This window comes from Chrysemys picta, chromosome 14, assembly GCF_011386835.1.
Source record: "Chrysemys picta bellii isolate R12L10 chromosome 14, ASM1138683v2, whole genome shotgun sequence".
NCBI classification, from domain to species: domain Eukaryota; kingdom Metazoa; phylum Chordata; order Testudines; family Emydidae; genus Chrysemys; species Chrysemys picta.
Genome location: NC_088804.1, coordinates 31,672,027 through 31,689,289, shown reverse-complemented (window position 1 = coordinate 31,689,289; position 17,263 = coordinate 31,672,027).

Below are 17,263 nucleotides of genomic sequence, written 5' to 3'. Positions count from 1 at the left end.
AGAATGAGGTCAACTCAAGGCAGCGTACATCAACCTAACTATGGAATTGTCTACATTAAAATTTCACTCCTGTTGATGTAACTGCCCCTCTATGCCGACTTAGTAACTCCACTGCTATGAGAGGTGTAGAGCCAATGTTGATGTAGTTAGGGCTACGCAGTGTCAGTGTAGGCTCTGTGTTGCGTATATCAACTGTTCCTGGCTTACAGAAGCCATCCCACAATCCCCCCACCACTGAGAGTACAATTGATACGAGCGTTGCTGGTGAGGATGTGTACCACCGACACAAGAAGCAAAGTGTTGACACACACAAGCAATGTAGTTACTATGGTGGCTGTATGCCGATATAAGTTAGGTTGACTTAATTTTGTAGTGTAGACATGCCCTAAGTCAAAGGCAGGGGCAATAGTTAAAATGTCCATGTTACTTGTGTAACTCAGGATACTTCTTCATTCAGTGTTATTCTCAGTTGAATAGTTTTCTCTGGCTAATGTCAGTCCTAACACACACACGCTGCAGTATCTCCTATTATATATGCATCCAGACACCTCACAAGTAATATCTTGGAAATGCAGCATTTCTATTAGTTTAGATAGCATCATCAAATTCAGCGGGAGAGAGTGACTGATCCAAATAAATACTGGTTGGAACAAGAGTGCATGATGAAGCACCTCTTATTGATTAGTAGATTTGCTCTTGTATACGGTATTTCACAACATCCTTAATCAAGCCTTCTCTAAAAGATTCCAGCAAGATTAAAAAAAAAATCTTGATTGTGATGAATAGGTTGTCAAGTCAGGTTAAGTCACAATGTTTTTAACCATCAGCTGGACCTCACATTCTGGTATTATGCAAAAAATATCCTAATGAATATGCCAAATGTGTTTAAATATCATACTACTAGAGAAATCACGTTTCATTATCAAGCTGTTGGTGTTCTACTGCAAAGTAAAACTGCTGCCAATATGTGATGTGCATTCATTGTAGGAGAGGGATATTCTCCTCCATAGCATATAGGGTAATAAGCGAGTCTTTATGTAATACAGCAGATATATATGGCAACAATGGGAAATGGCCTTAGCTATAACTTTTAATAGTGAGCCTTAGTTTGGCTGCATTTCAGAAATTCCTTATAAGCAGGAAATGAACTAAAACATAAGGCAAGGAGGAGGTTCAGAAATGGGACCACCACCACAATGGAATAGGAGTTTGTAATAAGCTTCAGCAATGGAGCTGGGTTAATGGGTGAGGGGGTTGGGTTGGGGTGTATGAGGGGGGAAATGTGTCCTTGAACCATTCATGCAAAGTATAAATTGGGCTTGCTTCAGCTGTGCTTGTCCCCCCAGGATATTAATTTTCCATGAACATTGTGCAAGAACATTTTGCTCATATTAATTTTTGTGAAGAGCAAGAGCTAGAGCACATATTTATATATACACCACTATTTTAGCTCTAACTGCTTACACCACCATGTAGCAGAGGGAATGAGTTATTTAGAATGTCTAGTATTTATACTAATGATCAAATTGTGGATCCCAAATGACTTATAGGACCCAGTAATCATCAGGTCCCCAAAGCATATATCATCATTAAATTGTATCCTCAATAAAGGAAACAACATGTATTTCTAGGTACGACTGAATATCATTCTGGTAGGTAATTTTTGATCATTCTGAATGGAGGAGAACTTGTGTTTGCTCAAAAGTCTGTATGTTGAATTTCCAATAAGTTTTCAGACATTTTAAATCATGTAAGAAAGATATTTCTGAGTATGCAGATGCAGTTTCCCAGTAATTGTTTCTTTGTTATTTTTACAAAGAACATTTGGATATGTCTGAGGCAAGCAGGACTGCAATACAAAAAGCAAACATTAGTATGAGAAAAATACCATTGCTTCTTTTGTCCAAAAGAGGCTTCTCATGCAGAACTCCATAAATAAGCATAATCTTCCTATGCCTACAGGAGGATTTCAGCAAGCCCAAGTGAGTGGAATTAGCACTGCATCATTGGTATGTTACATTTTTAAAGTATTAATCTTCTTTTTATTTAGAACTGATATCCACTTCATCCTTTATTCACTCAATCCTCAGGTACATTTTAAGCATGGGGAATATAGGGCTCCAAGAAGCACTGAAATGAAGCAGTGCTCAAGAAAATGGGAAAGCTTCTACAGACATTAGAAACTTGATTTATTAGAAATGGTTCAAACATTTTCTCCTAATTAATGTGAGCGAAGTGCCTAACAAAACTAGAAGAATGTCTGTAGTCTGGGCTCCACTGAGACTAATACTCATCCTTCACACTTCAAAGGGCAAAGCTGGATAGAAGATAATCATGAGCACTGGTTTTAGCCTCTATTACAACACTGAAAAGAACAATTCAGTTTTAATGTGTGAGTCATGGCTGGTGAACAAATTCTATACTTTTCAACATAAATTGTAAATAAGTATTTTCAAGTCACATCTAGAAAATGTTCCCTTAGTTATTCAATTGGAGTAATACAGATTAGTTACATTAGCACGTGACACCTTCAAAACAATTTACAAATATAAACTAATCTTTGTGAGTGGGAAGTATGATTATTCCCATTTAACTGATGGGTAAATGGAGGAAGGCACAGAAGTTAAATGGCATGCCAAAGGGCAAACGGTAAGTCATTGTCAGAGCAGGAGCGAATGCAGTAGTTCCTGGCACTCAGACCTGTGCACAGAAATGACAGTTGTGAGGAAGATCTGATTTTTCAAAACAATATGTGCAATATTGCACCTAATATATGTGTATAGTTATCATGACAGTTAAGTGTTAAACACTGCACTTGGCACTTAGTCCCACACTAACACAGATGTACTTGGAAGAAAGTGTCCATCTCTTTTGAATTACCAACAACCCTTCCCAGTCTTCAGCACCAGGTTGGGGTATTGGGTTCGGAATTGATTCACACAGAAAGGTGCTACCTACTGAAATACCTATGGCTCCTTCAAAAACATGATATCATCCCTTGGATTGCCCTACTATTGGAGACATATCCCATTCTAAAGACAAAGTACTCCTCCCCTCTTCACCCTACCACACTTTTTGCAATATAATTTGAGTTTCGATGGAAAATCTGATATCTCCCATCTGGAAAGACAGACCTCAAAACTCCACAAAGTTAACTCCTTGCATCTATCATGGGGAAAAAAAATTTGGAGCAGACTAATCCTGTATCCTATTCCAATTGCCCACAGCTGCTCTTGTGTGTTGGCATATTAAAAGCTCTGTACCTATCAATTTCCTTTTCACCTAGGCTGAACCATGCCTACAAAAATAGATTTGTTTCCATATTCCCAAATGTTAATCAATATGGGCCAAATCTTGAGGTTTCTCAGTCTCCTAAACCTCCCAGGAATTGGCCTTATACAGTTCAAAAAGCCTGCTAAGCATTTTAATTTTAGCATTCACTCCAAGGAATGTTTGTTTGTCAACCTGCCACTGGGATGTGAAGAAAACACCTTGTCTGAAAGCAAAACAAGGAGAGTTTCGAATGTGTAAATAACAAGACTCTGTGATGTGCTGTGTGTCAAGATCGTAGATCTTTGAGGAAGCTTGACATATCTTCTAGTTGTTACTTTAATGAAGAGAAATAAAAATTGTCTTTATAGGTCTTTACACAAAGAATAATAGTATTGACAATACTTGTGTGAATATTAAAGGTCTTGTTTTGATTTGACATGTAGTGCAGTCTTGCTCGCAACGTGAAGTACCATCATAAGTAAGTCACACTGACAATGGTAGCACGAAATAATTTAACAAAGTCTATTGAATTATCTTTTAACATTCTCACATACACAATATGAGTTACTAACAAAATGCATTAAGATCAGTTTAAACAAATGTATTCATGTCACACTTTCCTTGCCTCTCAGCCTGCTAAGAGGCAAATACTTACAGTTCTTAATGGATTAGTATTTGTAGGATAGCTGTATATCATGATTGAGTAACAGTCCAGACTTACGTTGTCAATATCAGTCCAAAATATAACAAACTATGATTTTCAGTGGCACCTCACCCCACTTTCTATTTCTGCACACACAACTTTGTGCATCAATGCACCTGTTTATACATAGTTGATCAATTAATACTTATGAGCACAGATAAAAAGGTCCTAACGCCTCGGTGTGCAGATGTTACAATTGTATGTACTTTTAGACAACTGGGTTTCAATTGTGCGCATTCTAATATCTCTGCATGAAGCTGCTGGACTCATACCTTTTTGTGCTGATATTAGTGCTTATTCAGGCGTGAGTTTAGGAAACGTGTGTACACACTATAGATTGGGGGTCTAAAATAGTGAACAAATCCTATATGAAATGCACACTCAGACAGAGTATTCTTTGGGATTTGAGAAGGAGCTCATTTAAGACCTGAACACCCCTTGAGATTTGGCCTGGGAACATTCTTGCTCTATTCATTTTCTGAATAGAAAACACCAGACACTTAACACTATGTATTCCAGGGGAGTTGGATGAACTATTCATAGCAAATAATTTGTTTGACAAATTCAGACTCTTCTTCTGTTCTTGAATCAGCAGCAGACAGCTTTTGATTTTTACAAATGTATTTGTTATTCAAAATCATTTGGTAAATGGTTAATGTGAATGCATCTCAGCCTGAGGATTGTTCATGAACTAGTCACTGTGACTACTGCTTAGAGCATTCAGCCTTTGCAATTCACTGTTAGTGCTCTGTGATTGAACCTGAGTTAGGACAACATTTTCAACAGAGCCCCACTGGCCATCACATACAGTCCCCAGCTAAAACCTCTCGAAAGTATCATCAGTGATCTACAACCCATCCTGGACGATCCCTCACTTTCACAGGCCGTGGGTGGCAGGCCAGTCCTCGCCCACAGACAACCCGCCAACCTGAAGCATATTCTCACCAGTAACTACACACACTAGTAACTCTAACTCAGGAACCAGTCCATGCAATAAAGCTCGATGCCAACTCTGCCCACATATCTACACCAGTGACACCATCACAGGACCTAACCAGATCAGCCACACCATCACCGGTTCATTCACCTGCACATCCACCAATGTAATATACGCCATTATATGCCAGCAATGCCCCTCTGCTATGTACATCGGCCAAACTGGACAGTCCCTACGCAAAAGGATAAATGGACACAAATCAGATATTAGGAATGGCAATATACAAAAACATGTAGGAGAACACTTCAACCTCCCTGGACACACAATAGCAGATTTAAAGGTAGCCATCCTGCAACAAAAAAACTTCAGGACCAGACTTCAAAGAGAAACTGCTGAGCTTCAGTTCATCTGCAAATTTGACACCATCAGCTCAGGATTAAACAAAGACTGTGAATGGCTAGCCAACTACAAAAGCAGTTTCTCCTCCCTTGGTGTTCACACCTCAACTGCTAGAAGAGGGCCTCATCCTCCCTGATTAAACTAACCTCGTTATCTCTAGCCTAACTCACTCTTGCTTGCATATTTATACCTACCTCTGGAAATTTCCACTACATGCATCCGAAGAAGTGGGTATTCACCCATGAAAGCTCATGCTCCAATAGGTCTGTTAGTCTATAACAGGGGTCGGCAACGTTCGGCACGCGGCTTGCCAGGGTAAGCACCCTAGCGGGCCGGGCCAGTTTATTTACCTGCTGACGTGGCAGGTTCGGCCGCTCGCGGTCCCCACTCGCCGCGGTTTGCTGTCCCGGGCCAATGAGGGTGGCGGGAAGCTGCGGCCAGCACATCCCGTTTCCGGCCGCCCCCATTGGACCAGGACAGCGAACTGCGGCGAGTGGGGACCGCGATCGGCCGAACCTGCCGCGTCAGCAGGTAAATAAACTGGACCGGCCCGCTAGGGTGCTTACCCTGGCGAGCCACGTGCCGAACGTTGCCGACTCCTGGTCTATAAGGTGCCAGAGGACTCTTCCCTGCTTTCTCTGATTTTGGGTGCCTCAGTGTTTAGATGCTAGTCCTGAGATGTCTTGGCTCTGATTATCAGAGGTGGTGAGCAACTCCATCTCCCGTGGACATTAAATACAGTTGTGAGTACTCAGTTCTTATATAGCGCCTAGAATTAGAGGCCACTTTTGACCAGAGTTTTCCTATTGCCAAACTAGATGACCTCCAAGCAAACACAAACAGCTTCCACAATGGCTACATGGAGGTTTTGGGCACAAATATGTCTGTGAATACAATTAGTGACATTTTCTCCTTCTGCAAATATAACCCATGGTCGCTTGGTGTGGCGCTCTGTCTGCTTCTAGTGGCACCTAGATCATCTAGAGATTTATGAGTCTGCTACAGCCTCATGCAGTAGAGGCTCATACACTAAGCTTCAGGGATCCCAGGTTCGATGCCGCCTGACAATGACTGGGGTCAGTTGGCATTACACAAACACTATTGTGAATTAAAATGCGTTAACATGAATGTCCACAGGAAGTGAATACAGAAGCTTGCAAATACTGTCAAAGTGAACTTAAAGTTTTTGTTCAAGCAAATGTTCTCTCGTGCCTTCTCCCTCCCTACACACACCATAACTTCAGCTGATTAGTCTTGCTCAGGGTTAAGATATGAGATAGCTGTATGATGCTGCTCACACCATACCTGGTCAGTGAATAAAAAAAGAGATCTGAAGCCTATGGAGGTCTCAATCTGCCCTAAATTCACTTACTTTATACACAGATTAGCACTCTGAGCTAAAACGTGCAGAGAAGAGAAATGGGTTTTTTTGGGTACCTCAGAAGCTTCATCCGTCATGCTTTGCAATCTGTGAGCTACTAATGTTTGGAATCCTCTTGCTACACTAAAGAGTCTAACAGCTTTATAAGTAGCCATTGCAAGGAAGATGACAACATAAATTAAATGGAAAAATAGATAAAATAACAGTTGAACCCTGACTCACATCATGCTGGAATCATGTGTTTGAAAACATCCATGGTCTAAAACTCTCCCTTTCAGGTTTACTACAGAAAAAATGAATGTTAAGGATTTAAATTCCTGTTCTATGAGTAAAGGTACTTTGAAGGTAACTGCATAAATTGGCTAGTCTCTGAGTTGACCTCGTCCTTACAGTACTCTCCTTGTGGCAAAGTCATCAGAGTCTTAATTCCTGGGAATTTTTTTTTCTCTTTTCTTGTCACAAGAATCCATGAAATTCATTGATTAGCCCAATGTCCTTACTTAGAATCATAGAATACCAGGGTTGGAAGGACCTCAAGAGGTCATCTAGTCCAACCCCCGGTCCAAAGCAGGACCAATCCCCAGAGAGATTTTTACCCCAGTTCCCTAAATGCCCCCCTCCAAGATTGAATTCACAACCCTGGGTTTAGCAGGCCAATGTTCAAACCACTCAGGTATCCCTGCCCGCCCTGCACTTAAGTGTTTGAAATACAACAAATGTTGAAGTGTAAAAAAAAATTACAAATCTGGTCATTTTGTGTATTATTTATAGCCATTTCTTATAGAGACATAACTGATTCAGATGTATAATTCAAAAATGTAATTTACCGCCTGGCATCTCTGTTTTAAAGCTTTATTTTACTAACATCCACCAGGAAAGTAATCACTTTCGTGGTAAGACAGCGATAATTGTACAGAATTTTTATGTTATCTTCATGCTTTTTCATAAAGTTTTTATTTCTTCCTATCCTTCATTTGTGTAGTAGATGATATTTATGCCAGCTTTATGCTTTTCCTTTCATAGCATGATTCAGAGTCATAAAATAAATGTAAAATTGATCAACAGGCAAGGGGGTAATTATAAACTGCTAAGCAACATTTCCGTTGACCTCTATTGTTATTACAGCCGCGTTTTGCAAATGCTGTGCAATTAGATGAACTAATTTCTTTATTGCATGATATTTCTTTCCATTTCTTTAACTGCATCAGTGTGCCAGGACTTCCTTTTTCAACCAAGTAATTAAAATTCTTTGACTTTTCTTCAATCCACTGTGATTTTCAGGAACACAGTATTGTGTGTATTGTTGCAACACTGCTTTTATGCTACCAAAGGCAGAGAGTATGTTTCATCCATGAATAAATGAAGTTATGAATGAGAGAACTTCATGCACTTTTGGCTTTAGTTCAAGTTTCACTTTTCATAAATCATTCCTGATAGTATTTTATGGCGCATAATTGAAACAAAGCCATCACAAAAATAATATCAACTCTTGCCTTAAAACTCACTCGGTTTATTAATGCTTGTCACTACTGACGGTTTGCAGATTCCCAGGAGTTCTTAAATTTTCCTTGAACTTCACTTGAAAGCCCAAGCTATACATATGTATTTTTGATTATTAGTAAATATAATGAAAAATAGAGAGGGGAAATCTATTTTAGTTTATCAGAATTAAAAAATGCAAACGATTATATTTGACCATTAAGTTAAAAAAAATAAGCCCACATTTCTTGTGTTTTCTTTCTACTTTCACAAAAAGTAAGATCAAGAGACTATACATAAGCAAGGCAATAGCTAAACAGGATACTGTTAAACAATTGCGTGTACAGTACTGCACTACACATAAACACATAACATTATCTATATTCAGTGCCACTGGCAAGAAAGAGAAAAGAAGATGGGTGTTGCAAAATTGATGAATTAAGTTACTAAAATGTCCTTTTCCTTCAAATGAATTGGCTTCAATTTCTATATAGATATGAGTGCAGGAGCGGCGCCAGGGTTTTTGCCGCCCTAGACGGCAGGGGTCCTTCCGCTCCGGGTCTTTGGGGCGCTTCGGCGGCGGGTCCTTCACTTGCTCCAGGACCCGCCGCCTAAGCGCCCCAAAGACCCAGAGCGGAAGGACCCCTGCCGCCGAATTGCCGCCGAGGACGGCAAAATGCCGCCCCCCAAATCCTGCTGCCCTAGGCGACCGCCTAGGGTCACCTAATGGAAGCACCAGCCCTGTATGGGTGACCTTTCTGCAAAGTCATGTTGAGGGCTGAGTGGGAACCAGATTTTCCATTTAATGAGAAAGTCCACAATTTTGAAATGTTCTGTTCTGAAACAAAATGATTTAAAAAAATCAAAATTTCCAGTGAAACAAAATTCTGGGCGGGGGGAATAATGTTACGTTATGAAAACATTTTGTTTCAATCAAATTGAAAAGTTTCATTCTGAATTCAATTTGTTTTTATTTTAGATTCTATAATATTACATTTTAAAAGAATGACATGAAAAGTCATTTTCCCCAGAATAAAATTTTACCAAAATCAGAGTTTCTGTGAAACATTTCACTTTTGACAAACTGGCATTTTTCAGTGGAAAAAAAGTTCTGTGGGAACATTTCCAACCATCTCTAGTCATGACAAACATCCATGCTCTATGTTATGAACTGACTGGCAACCTAGAGTGCCTTCACACATTGTGAGACACTACTACCTCATGCTGCAAGGAAGTCTCAGCCTATTTAGAGAAGGTAAAAGCTCTCTGGACCCCAGGAGCAAGAAACTCTGCACCAAGCAGCTAATAAAGCACACTCCTGAGATAGTTTCCCCATTCAGGCAACCAGGAGTTTTTCAAGCACTGAAGGAAGTTCAGGCCAGCCCATCTGACTCAGACACATGCCCCTTGTGAAAGACAGTAAGAAGATCTTGATCACTTTGGTAACACTGATTCTCAAGAGCTCTTTTTAAGAGTACAGTGCACAGTCCACCTGAAATATGCAATCGTCTAGCTGGGTGCTCAAAAAGCCATCTATTGACACAAACAATCTCCTCAATTACCACCCAGGGTCTAAAGTTTCATACTTGGTCAGCAGCTCATCCACGTGCAGAGCCCTGCAAAGCTCTGTCCTATCTCCCATCCTATTCAACATATACATTAATACCCTAGGAGGATGCCCCGGACTTTAGGGTCAGAGATATGTAGATATATATTTTCTTAACATCAATCACATGGAACATCATCACCCAGTTTTGCCAGTAAATTATCACCACCTTAATGAAAAGTAGCTAAAACAAAGACAAGTTAAAGGGTGGTATGAGTAGGAAGTGGGAAGCATTTTGAGGAACTTGCAAAATCATAACACTATATTCCCCTTCAAGGATATCTGGCTCCTAATCTTTTAGTTTGGTCTCAGGTTTCTTCCAGGCTCTTCTAGGCTCCAATGAGAGACCTTAAGTACTTTCTGCCACTTAATGCTTATGCACTGAAGAGCCTGTTTGAGGCCAGAATCTGAAGACATGATAGCATGATTCAGCCATGATGGGAGAAAAGACGAGAGACTGTACTTCTGACAAGCGTCTCTCTATTTCTCATGGTTTTAAAACATGGAAAATTTTCACTTTACCACTTCCCAAAATGACACACAATAATAGCAGTCTATTCCTATTCTCCGGCAATGGGCCATATGCCCTGATTTTTGTGGCTTTTGTTTTTAAATTCTTCACTACCTGGGTGAAACAGTGAAACAGATACATGCACATACTGAGAACAGGCAAAGACAAGAGATTCTTAGAAACAAAGAGATGAATGCAGTGGGTCAAATTCTCAATGGTGTCGTGCCACAAAAGAATATGGCCCAATGTGCATTATAGAGACACATCCTGAGGGCCTTATTTAGGCTAAACTCGAAACTCCCATTGAGTTCAATGGGGTGGAGGTAGTCATAAAAGTGTGCGTAAAGATCTCAGGATTTGCCCTGCAGGAAATAAACACAAATGCAGAATGTTTCCATCATGAATAACAGTAGCAAAATACATTACCCAAAGCAATCTCTCTCCAGTCACCACCTCATTCCTTAATATTGCCCCTTGTACATTCTACTGAAGAAAGGGGAATGAATAATAAAACTCAAAAAGCAAGGAAAGAGGCAGCACTGTCCAACAGAACCATTTTTAACCTTAAATCATAATGGAGATATCCCATCTCCTAGCACTGGAAGGGACCTTGAAAGGTCATTGAGTCCAGCCCCCTGACTTCACTAGCAGGACCAAGTACTGATTTTGCCCCAGATCCCCAAGTGGCCCCCTCAAGGACTGAACTCACAACCCTGGGTTTAGTAGGCCAATGCTCAAACCCACTGAGCTATCCCTCACCCCCAATAATAATTAAGATGATTTACTTTAAGTAGGTAAATTATCAAGTAAGTTTGTTCAATAAAAAGTAAACCAGTTAAACAGTTGGCGGTTATAATAGGGAGTTCTGCATGGCTGATAAAATTGGAAGCGGAAAATAAAAAAAATCCCTCAGTAATCTGTTATTCTTATTATTTATCATCTGTATTTTGGTTGCTCCTAGTGAGCCTCATTCTGCTAGGTGCTATTCATATTCATAGTAAAAAACTGTCCCTGCCCTGACAAGCTTACAATCTATACAGACAAGAGAGATGCAGTTAAGTATTGTGTTCCCTGTTTTACATACAGAGAGTTGAAGCACAGAGAAATTAAATGACTTACTCAATATCACACAGCTGTTTCTGGCAGAGCCAGGAAATGAACACAGATCTCCTAAAGTCAAGCCACTGCCTTAAGCACAAGACCATTCTATTTCTCACATGAACATAAGAATTGAGTTGGTGGTTGTAACTGAATGGACCAGCACCCATATTACAAAGCCACCATCTCACTTGGATCTAATTTCCTCTCTTGCAAATAGGTTTAGGTTGGCACATGCATGAAAGTCAGGGTTAAAGCACAACACTAAAGCCCATTGTGTTACTACTTCTCTTGCTATACTGAGCCTGTGGATAAAAGGCAGGATTTCAATCTCCAGGGCTGTTCATCCAGCCTGTTTTGGGACCAGTAAAGTCACTTACAAATTAACATACCACACTAATGTAAATTTCAAATGCAAATTTCAAAACGGTTTAACTTTAATGTTTCTCGGCACCTTTGGAAAACAAATACTCCTTTTGCAAAACTGCAGATGAAAAGCTTTGAACTCCTAAAAAATGTTTTTTTAAATGTAAAGTGCTAACAATCACAGTGCACCATGGAGAAAAGTGCCACAGAAAACAAAAACCAGCTGCAGGAAATAAATGAAATAAATAATAATAAAAATCCTCTTGTGTGATTTCTTCACTGGCTTGGCAGAAACTTGCACTTGATACGTGAAGAGCTCTGTCTGAAATCGTTAATAACAAAAACAATCACCAAATGAAAGAGCAGCCTTGCAAGCAACCATCCATAAAAAGAAAGCCAGTTAATTAAACAAATCACAAGCTATCTCCAGGCTGTCTCTCTCACTTTAAAGTCCACAGTGCAAAAAAGAAAAAAAAAATCTCATCAAATGATATAATCATAACAACCTCAAAATAACTCACACATATTTCCAGATAAATCACTTCTGAAATACCAAGTGCTTGAGAAGGCTAGAAATGAAATGCTTTTCCATCCACTACCTTGGGTCCAATTGCTCCTTCTCTGAGGGGCGCTGTGAATAATGGGTCATTTTCTCTCCATTTCCCCTCTGCTGAACATTCCTTCCTGTTCCTTAAAGGGTCACTTTTTAATATATAACTTTAATTAACCTCTGTATCCATCTCACATGGTGTCTCAGGATTGTTCTACTACATCCCATGACATGGCGTTGAAGTCTCAGAGACTCAGCACTATTCCATTGTTGAGACCCACAAAGCCTCCTCTGTAGGGCCAGGGATCTATGGCTGCAGTAGCAAATTGGCGGGAGAGGTGAAGGAGGAGGGTCAAAGGTAGGGGCGGGCAGTTGTGCATTGTCACCCTTCAAAGCTCATGGAAAAGGTAACAGAGTTAGTGGAACTGGATCCGCATTAACTCTTCTGAGACTCTCTCTGCACTGTGGCACGACCTCTTCCATCCCTTTTAAAGGGGTTCTGGGATCATAGTAGCCTGGTAGAAGTTTTGATGGTGTGGCTCCATTATAAGGCCCTTATGAATTTAAAATCTAATTTGAAGACCAATTTGGATTGGAATCAGAAGCCAATAAGAGGATGATGTCAGCATAAATATGATGCATTTTCTCCTGTGGGCGCCAGAAAGCAATCTCTGGCCATCTGAGATGAACCAGCTGCCATTGCTGCAAAAAAGATGTTGGATAATGTGCAAATAAAGAATTATAGTAATCCAATCTGCATGTTATGAAAGTTCAGAAAACAGACTCCAAGTCCATCTGGGCTAAACAAAATTTAATCCCAGATAAATATCTCAGATGATGGCAAGATGGTTTCATAGTATTTTTGATGTCTAAAACAAAACACCCCTTTATAACTCCACCATGTGTCGTTTAATGGGATGTAGAAAGAGAATAATGGAAACGTACTCAAAGATCTTAGGGCTTGTCTACATGGAGGGGTAATAAGCACCACATGATTTCTAAAGCACACTAATGTATTGTGCATTAATTAGTCAGTGTAGACTCTGCTGGTGCACACTAAAAATTCCCTACTATGTTCCACCAGCAGGGTCTATGGATTGATTAATGAGCAGCATGTTAGTGTGCTTTACAAATCATACTCCCCCATAGTGTGCATTGCAGCTCTGTGTAGAGAAGCCCCTAGACAATTATCTGTATTACAGCACCACCTAGAGGCCCCAGCTGAGACTGCAGTTGAATGGAGACAGTCCCTGCCCCAAAGAGCTTGCATTCTGAATAGACAAGACAGCTCAAGGATGAAAGGGGAAAGAGAGAGACAGGGAGGTGAAGAGGTGACTTGCTTGAGGAGTTGAGGTCAAGGGCAGAGCCATGATTTGATTTATTCTCTACAGAGCTTGTCCTTAAAAACTTCTCACTTTTCCTAAGTACAGAAGTCCTACAGAGATGTGAGGATCGTCACCTAGTTATCTAAAGCAAAACTGGAATGGTTTTTGCAGACAACCACTGTCGAATCAGTTTTATTCAGATTTCACCTTAATTGGAGCAAGATTTACATTGAATCTAATTTCAGCTGCAATTAATTACAGGAGAAAAGGTCACAGATGTAAAACTCCAGTATAACTATGCTGGAGGAATATTGACATTGTATGGTATTAACTTGGCTCCTATAAAGAACATAAATAACTAGAGTAAAAACAACCATTAAGAAACAGAGAAAATGTACCTGTTGCTTTTTTATTAGAGGTGGAAAAAACCCCATAAAGTGAGGTTTAAAGTCATATAATAAAAAAGTGCTGTGAAATCAGGGAACACTGATGAAATGTCTCAGGTGAAATTCCAAGCAGCACTATAAACAAACAACATTGCTGCATATGAGCTATGCCTTTTCTGATAGTTAATAAGGAAAATTGCTCCTGATAACAAAAAACAAACCAAAATAAAATTGCATGCACTCTCAACTATAACTGCAAAGCTGATTCCTGAACACTTCCATGACATCACACTACCTGTAACCTCTGGACACATAGGGCTGAATCTTACATTTAAATCAGCTTCTGCTCCCCCCAATCCTGGGGCCCCTGGAAGCCAGAATAGCTTCCTGGTCTAAATCATGGTTATTGCACAAGCCTGGGCCCTAGTGTGCTCCCCTCCCTGCCTCTGGCACAGCCTTTATGGAGAGGGGAGAGTAAGTAACATAGAACTGGCTATATTGACTTTACATCATCCAGGAGATTGCTTTAGCCCAGGGGAATGAATCCCTGTCTCTCTCTTTAGGGCAGTTTCCCAGCCACTTTGCACCATCTGCATTGAGCAGCCCAAAATGTCTGGAACAGACTGAGGTTCTGGCCCAATAGGTCTCATGGCAGATTCCTCCCACTGCTGACTTTAGAGGGAGTTGGATCTGCCTACTAAGACACTCATTTTATTTTCCATCCCAAACTATGGTCATGAACCAATTAGAAATTTCCTCAGCATACACTGAATACATAGGAAAACAGAGAAGAGCAGATGGTTTTATTTTTGACATACCTGTGTCTCTTCCTTCATTTTCAACCTGTGGTACACCTGCCCTTTCTGCCTATTGTTCACTCCCATGCCTATTTTTATGTTATTCCTTTTAGTTGGATGATAGTTCCAAGCAACACATACTCCCCCTCCTCCACTGTAAAAAAATAAATTAAAAACAAAATCTGAAAACATGCACCACCTGTCTAACAATCACACATCTGCATTACAAAGGACATAGAGGATTTATTTAAGGCGGTTATGCAGGGATACAAATAGGAGTAATTGGATGAAATGAAAGAGGAAATGCAATGTTAATATAATGGAAAAACTTTGTGACAATGAACTGTATTAGTCTGTAAAAGTCTCCCTATGGAAATGTCTAAGGTTTGTATCTAGACAGTTTTAAGGTACAGAACACTAGACAAAATTGTAGAATTATGATCTAGCAAGGATACATTCATATTGGATCATTGGGGCCTTTTCTACTTCTAATTTCTATGATGAATCTATCTTATTCCATGTTTTGTATTGTACTGCATGTCTTGGGTATTGTACTATTTGTTTGTATTACTCAATGATACATTCTCTATTGGTTCAGATAAGATCACTGAGGTAGGGATTTTGTTCTTTTTTCCAAGATTTCCAAGATTTTGTTCTATAAAACACTATGCACAATTACACTATTAGGTCAATAATAAATAAGCACAATAATACACTATCACAAAATAAAGTATGCATATTATAGTGGTCAGTCCTATGTGTCTCACTCACTCCCAGACAGTTCTAAGTCTTTTGGCCTATCAACTACACAAGAGTTACATAAGAACGGCCATACTGGGTCAGACCAAAGGTCTATTTAGACCAGTACCCTTGTCTTCCGACAGTGGCTAATGCCAGGTGCCCCAGAGTGAATGAACAGAACAGGTAATCATGAAATGATCCATCCCCAGTCGCCCATTCCCAACTTCTGGCAAACAGAGACTAGGGACACCATCCCTGCCCATCCTGGCTAATAGCCATTGATGGACCTATCCTCCAGGAATTTATCTAGTTCTTTATTAAACCCTTTTATAGTCTTGGCCTTCACAACATCCTCTGGCAAGGAGTTCCATAGGTTGACTGTGCATTGCATGAAGAAATACTTCCTTTTGTTTGTTTTAAACCTGCTACCTATTAATTTCATTTGGTGTCCCCTAGTTCTTGCGTTATGAGAAGTACATAATACTCCCTTATTTCTTTACACCAGTCATGATTTTATAGATCTCTATCATATCCCCCCTTAGTCATCTCTTTTAAAAGCTGAAAAGTCCCAGTCTTATTAATCTCTCCTCATATAGAAGCCGTTCCATACCCCTAATAATTTTTGTTGCCCTTTTCTGAACCTTTTCCAATTCCAATATATCTTTTTTGAGATGCGACGACCACATCTGCACGCAGTAGTCAAGATGTGGGGGTACCAGGGACTTATATAGAGGCAATATGATCTTTTCTGTCTTATCTATAATTATAGTTAGAGGAGTATTCTGCAACCCTCCATCCAAAGATAGAACCTTCCATTGCAGAAGTCAAAGGATAGCATAGCATCAGTGCTGATTTGAAACTTACAATCATAAATAAGTGGGAACGTACCCAGAGCTCACACTTCAGTTTCACCAGACCCCCAATTGAATATGCTGATGAAACTTGCAGCCAGGCAGGGCTAGGCATTCTTGTTGTGCATCTTGATGGAATTGATTTGCTGTGTTTTCTGATGAATTTCATTAAATGAAATGTCTCTGGCATTTCATACCCCTCCCCTCTCTCTTTTTGCCTTGTGATCAGCACTGTAGACATGAGAAGAATGGAATTACAAATAAGGGCATAATGGATATGAATTCTATATGGACTGTGTTTTGACCACAGATAATCAATTATTTATGTATTGTTGCCTAATTCCCCCTCTTTTGGGAATTATATGCTGCTTTGGTACTTACAACTGCAAAGCACTTCCAAGTTCCTCTCAGACATAGTGTAATCTGATTAAGGTATTAGGGCTAAGGTGCAGAGGTGACCTATGTTAATCCTTGAAGATTTCTCTGATGGGCTGCACTGAAATGAGCATTCCATATGTAAATTCCAGGGGTTGGCAACATTTGGCACACGGCTCGCCAGGGTACGCACCCTGGCAGGCCGGGCCAGTTTATTTACCTGCTGATGTGGCAGGTTCGGCCGATCACAGCCCCCACTGGCCGCGGTTCGCCGTCCCAGGCCAATGGGGGTAGCGAGAAGCGGTGCGAGCGAGGGCTGTGCTGGCCGCGGCTTCCCGCCGCCCCCATTGGCCTGGGACAGCGAACTGCAGTGAGTGGAGGCCGCGATCGGCCGAACCTGCCGCGTCAGCAGGTAAATAAACTGGCCCAGCCCGCCAGGGTGCTTACCCTGGCGAGCTGTGTGCCAAACGTTGCCGACCCCTAGT